Below are 6,000 nucleotides of genomic sequence, written 5' to 3' on the forward strand. Positions count from 1 at the left end.
CGTGCAGCAGTGGCTGATGGGCAGATCCGCATCACAAGTCATCTGCATGTTCATGGAAAGGTACAGTTTATGATTCCTGTATGCAGGATCCACTGACCGGGGGGCACCAATGCCACATGTCTGCAGTCAAGTGCTGCTATGACATTAGGGAAATGGGTAATGGCACGGAATCTTGCCTTTGCTGCATGCACCTGGGCCCGGGTGGTGGGCAGCGAGATGTGTTGATGGGCATGCCTCATGAGCACATCCAACACTTGCGCAAGCACTATTGAAAATGTTGGCTGGGGCAATGCCACAGCATCCCCACAGTCTCCTGGAATGTACCTTTGGCAAAGAGTGAAGGGCAGACTCCAGCTTAAGCAGGGGCCCGATTGCAGTTCTGATGTGTATGGCACTCTAGAGATCTGTCTCTATGAGGGACAGCTGTTCTCCTATGGTGTTGAAGTCCATACGATATAGGGAGACCAATTGGCCATTAGTCAGAGGACAGGGGGACGGACGGGCAGAAGACTGTATCCATCCATGTGGTTGCCCGGCATGCTGCTTGAGTTCAATGAAGAACAGCAGGTTGTGGATGCCATAATTCACTTCTGGCTGTGACTGCATGTTGCTTGGAAGTGTGTTTGGTGAGGGTGTGAGCCTTAAATACATGTTAGGAGGGTATTATTGGCACATGTGCTTGATTCCCATCACCTGGATGCTTTTACCTCAACCTTTTTGGTCGAGGTAACTCCACTTCATTTTTGGCCATATTTCCACCAATTATTTGCAGCATTTCAGCTGTAATTGTACTTGTAATTTGGCGGAATTAGCATTTGTGTTTCTGGCGCTAGGAAATACCACTGGTGGAATTAGCGCCCATTTTCGGTGACCTGTAACTGTGGAAAAAGTGGTGGTAACGGATTTACAGCCAATTTTACCACATTCCGCCAAACTCGTAATGAGGGCCAGTGTTTAACTAGAGGGCCATCGTATTTCGGTCACTGTATTAGATTTGTTCAAAATATAAACCTCTTCAAAGCCCATTAGATACACATACTACTTTGAGGACAAGCCTTTTCACTAACAAAGTAAACGAAAAGACGAAGCACATTTGCGTACAGGTATCATCAGGTCACTTAGAAATGTTGGGATTATTATTCAAGAATGAATTCTCAGCATTAAGGATAAGGTTATGACAGGTGCACAGATGTAAATGCTTCTGCGTTTTCACATGTGCTGGCATTGTTATTACAGAGGTATATAACTGACGAGTTACGAGTAAGCGTTCAAAGAAGAGACACAAATCTGTAAACGGCATGCATGAACATGGCTGTGGAAAGCACAATTGAGTGCAACAATAAATGACTAGAAGCAATGGCCAGAGGCTCTTTTATAACAAGACAATTTAGGTCTTTTTAAAATCCACGGATTTGCAGAAACAACGTAAACATAAATAAAGTGTGCAGTCGGCTACGCTCCTTTCCTTTCCTTCAATTTTTACCTGAATTTTGCAACAACATGTGTGCATTTTTTCTTCAATCCTCACATAAACCTGGCTCGAAAGAAGGTAAACTATTTTGCACGGCTGGATCTACGCATAAGATGGTGGCTCAATGCCACGCACACAAGTAGACAGCTGCGCACATTCAGATATGCAGGAATTCAAGTGTGCGGGGCTCTGACAGATTTTAAATTTAGCCTTGAGAAGGGGTTTTGCCAAGGCCATTAACTAAGGGCAGATTCCACAACTTTGCTGCTGCCTCTGCTGTTGCAGGGTGTAACTTCCATTTGCACCTTTTATAGAAGGTTGATTGAGTTTCATGCAATCGGGCTTCTTGCAAAGGGTACACACACTGCGGGTGTTTGCCAGCAATTCTGAGGGTCGTTTTGACTGTGCTGCTTTTGGAGAACGATCATATCATATGTACTGGTTACTTACTAAGCAATAACCCATTTGTGTCTTTTATTGATATGTTTAATATAGCATGACTCACAGTGTTGGTAACAGCCCGCTAGTTTGAGCCATCGTAACGCTGAGTGAAGGGAGGACCTCTGTGCGGACTAAGAGCCGTTACCGGCCAAGCCTGTCCCCTATGCAGTGATTAATGCTACTGGCAGCTTGTGATCCCTGGTACTCATATTGTTTTTTTTAATGATCTGGTCCATCCCGATAGCACTTGCTGAGTTTTATTTGAAAAAATTTCAAAACTGTATGGCTGCCCTGCAACATGGAAAAGGGCATCCGTCCCTTTTCTATTTTATTGACGACCACCTCAGGAGGGTGTGCGGGCAGTGAGGGCTTGAGCAGCTACACGTCGATAAGCAGCTACATGTCGATAAGTAGAGCGGAGGGGAAAGGGATGACGAACCGAGGGTCACCAATCAGGGGGTGGTGGGGCACAGGGGCAAGAGATGGTCGGGGGAAAGGAGTGGCGGTGAGAGACAAAATGGCAGACTGGTTTATACAGTGTAATCCAACCATCCTTCCATCTAATGGATTTCTCCCCAGGGTGGCAATAAAGATTACAATAAAAAAAACGCTCATGATATATTTCTAGAGAAAATCCTATAGTTACTAATCCTACCACGGTGACTTCCTAAGTAAATATGATGGATGCAATCCTGCTATATTTAAAATTTTCATTTTATTGTTTAAAGCGCAGACCTAGCTCGAGAGCAGCAGAGAGCTATACAGACTGTGGGTAGCCAGCATTTGGGCTGGCATCTTTTAACAGTAGCACAGTACTGTGAGGTCTGTGCGTCCATTAGAATTAGTCCTTGGTCAGGTGTTGTTGAAAGAGCCATCTTTTCAGAGATTTACAAAATGTGACAATTGTGGAGGCATTCCGAGCCGACACAGGGATCGAGTTCCAGAGGGTGGGTTCATGACAAGAGAAGGATTGTTTGCGGGTCCTCTCTTTGCGAAAAAGTTATGATTCAAATCAGTTGGTTGATTTGCTACACAAGGAGTGTGGGCCACCAGATATGTGGACCTTAGCTGCCAGGTACACTGGTGTGCTACTTGTGACTGCTTTGTAGATGATACATGCAGGCTTGAACAGTATCCTGACTTGGAGTGGAAGCCAATGTAGTTTGCTTTCGATGGGGGTAATCAGTCAAACTTCTGTGCTCCCGTAATAAGACGTCCCGCAGCGTAGAGGACTGCTTTTAGGGGAGCCAAGTGAGCAGCTGGGAGCCGTGTCAGGAGAGCATTTCTGCCTTTGATGCGCGAGACTGCTAAAGCCTGCGCTATGGCCCAGAAGTCCTGCGGCGGGATGAAGGGTCTGATTTTTTAAAGGGTAGAGATTCTGAGCCAGGCTATTTGACCCTTCTTGGCTATGTATTTCTGAAATAACAGATTACTCTCAATGGTGAAGCCTAAGGATTTTGCTGAGTCTGGGAGTTGTGGATAACATTTTCTAGGCGCATATTATTAACCCATTGCTGGACAAGTAGTTTTTTTGTAGCCAGAATGATGAGGACGAATGATGGCGGGGTAATCGCGGAGACAAATGATGTCCTGCGCGCTATTTACTCTCATATACAAATAAGCATTGTCTGCGTATTGGTGGATAGCTACATTGGGATCTTTGAGGAGATTGCCCAGAGGCTCCATGTAAAGGTTAAATAAGATTGATGAGAGGATGGAGACCTGGAGTCGGTTATAATGCAACAAGTTCATCTGAACAGCCTGGTGTCTGCCTGAGAGGTAGAAGTTAAACCAATTCAAGACAGTGCCAGAGAATCCCATCCTGTCAGCAAGGAGGGAGAGAAGGATGCAGTGGTCAACCGTGTTGAATGCAGCCGACAGGTCAAGGAGGGTGGGGAGGCATGAGTCGCCCTTATCCATGATTCAGAGAGCATCATCCACCAACTGCATAATGGATGTCTCGATGCTACACTTTGGGCCGAACCCTGACTGATAGTCATTTAGAAGGTGGAGTTGTTCGATTGGAAAACTTGGCACTAGAATTCCATTTGTTTGCACTGAATTTCATATATTTAAGGCTAATAAATCAAAGTGAGGCGGGGATGTAATTTCTCCAAAATTCCTGGAGTACAGAAGTGACATCACATGACGCTTGACCTCGTTGCTGACATCACAGGAAATGGCATCACACAGCATTGTCCCTCAGTACACTAACAAAAATATGGATCCAAAATTACTGTAATATGATACACATTTAATACAAGAATGGATCATCATATGTAGCATTATTATCAGTGTGGCAAGGCCCATATTACAATGGAAAGTGTATGAACCCAAATCCTCTCTTTATGTGGATCCACCCTGCTATTTCTACATGACTACAGAGCAAATCACATTCTGGGGGGACAGGACGGATCGTCGGTTATATAAATAGGGGAAAACCTGGATAGAATGAGAGACAGTGAATATTTCACCAGAGAAAATATGTTCTTATGGTCGATGGCACACAAAATACAGTCTTCAGTGATTTGGAAAGTTACCTTCAGCATTTTGTACTGATTCTACAAGTTACTTTCAGGGTTGCCTCTCAGTAGGATTTGCTGTGTTGTGATGTACTGTTTGCAGTTGTTTCATGGACTACATTATTAACAATAGCCAGACATCTCTGATATTTATTTACTTTAGAACCTAGAGCCACATTTAACATGGGTTTGATTAGTGTAGTGTCTTGGCAAATACTGCCACCTGATCATATTCATCTATTATTTCTATGTGCTTGCATAGCTCAAGAGGAACAAAACAATTAAAGATCTTATTTCTACACACTACTAGTATTGCTCTCTCACAGTTTTAATCAAGGATAATTTCTCAATTCCATGTACACACATTACCATACATTGTCTGTGGATCTTTAGTGTGTTACAAAACCGGATTACCAACATTGTAAACCTGTAGTTCTCGTTACGATTGGAGGGCTTCTGCATTGCCATTTTAGTGCTGGATTCTTACTCAAACTCCAAAAAGGTGTTACGCTCACCTGGTCTCTGCGGGGCGTTGGGGCACGGTTGCAGACCTCCCAAGGATTAGTTCGCCCTCACCTGGTTTCTCCCTCTGCGCTTGGACAGTTACTGCGGTAGTGCTGCTCAAGACTGCTCCTATGTAAATGTAAAGGAGGCGTACGTATGCCAGTCTGTGACCCGAGTTCCCTTCCAGACCCCTTCCACCCAGGGTGTAGTTTGCGTAGGTTACGCTGCCCATAGGCTCACCTACTTATCTTGAATGATGAGCTCTCCGTCCTGCTACTTCCGGCAGGGGCGCTTGCTTAACTAGGACCGAGTTCCTTCACTGGTCCCTCTTTGTGGCTGTCCAGTCCAGCTGCAACTAATCAACTTCTCTCCAGGTGAGTGTTTTTGTTTGTATAGTTCGTTTTGCTTTCAACCTGCTTTACAGTGTTTGTTTTGTCTGTTCTGGCTATGTTGTTCGTTCTTTCCTTAATGTCTCTCTTTGCTCTTTCCCCATGTAGGTGATGTCGTGGCCCAGCAACTGCGAAGATGAGGATGGCAGCCGGAGCAAACAGGGAACGAGTACACGATGGCCTGGCAACAGGTGAGTAACTTCTGAGTATGCGTGCGTGGCCGCAATGCGGCACGACTTCCAGCTGCTGAGTTTTCATTGTCTAACCTTGTCTTTCTGCTTCTTTACAGGGCCCGACTCCCTAGATGATGAGTGCGGCGCTGGAATCTGGGTCGCAGGTTTCCTGAAGGTGAGTATGTTAATGTGATGTGATGTTGAACTGTGGCTTTGATTATGCAGATGCGATGGGATGGTGATCGCTGGCTTCCAAAAGGTGAGTATGCAGATGTGATGAGATTGCGATCGCTGGCTTCCAGGAGGTGAGCATGCAGATGCGATGGGATGGTGATCGCTGATTTCCAAAAGGTAAGTAAGCTGGTCCAAGCGGCGGTGAGCGTCACGTTGCATGAAGATGAAAGTAACGCGAAGCATGGATCAGTGCGAGGGCGGGGCTTATATAGCCCTGGGCTGTATAGCAACGCCCTCGAGCAGCCTGGCTGGGCATGCCCTGCCAC

Source organism: Ambystoma mexicanum, chromosome 4p (assembly GCF_040938575.1).
Source record: "Ambystoma mexicanum isolate Mex_15411 chromosome 4p, UKY_AmexF1_1, whole genome shotgun sequence".
NCBI lineage: Eukaryota > Metazoa > Chordata > Amphibia > Caudata > Ambystomatidae > Ambystoma > Ambystoma mexicanum.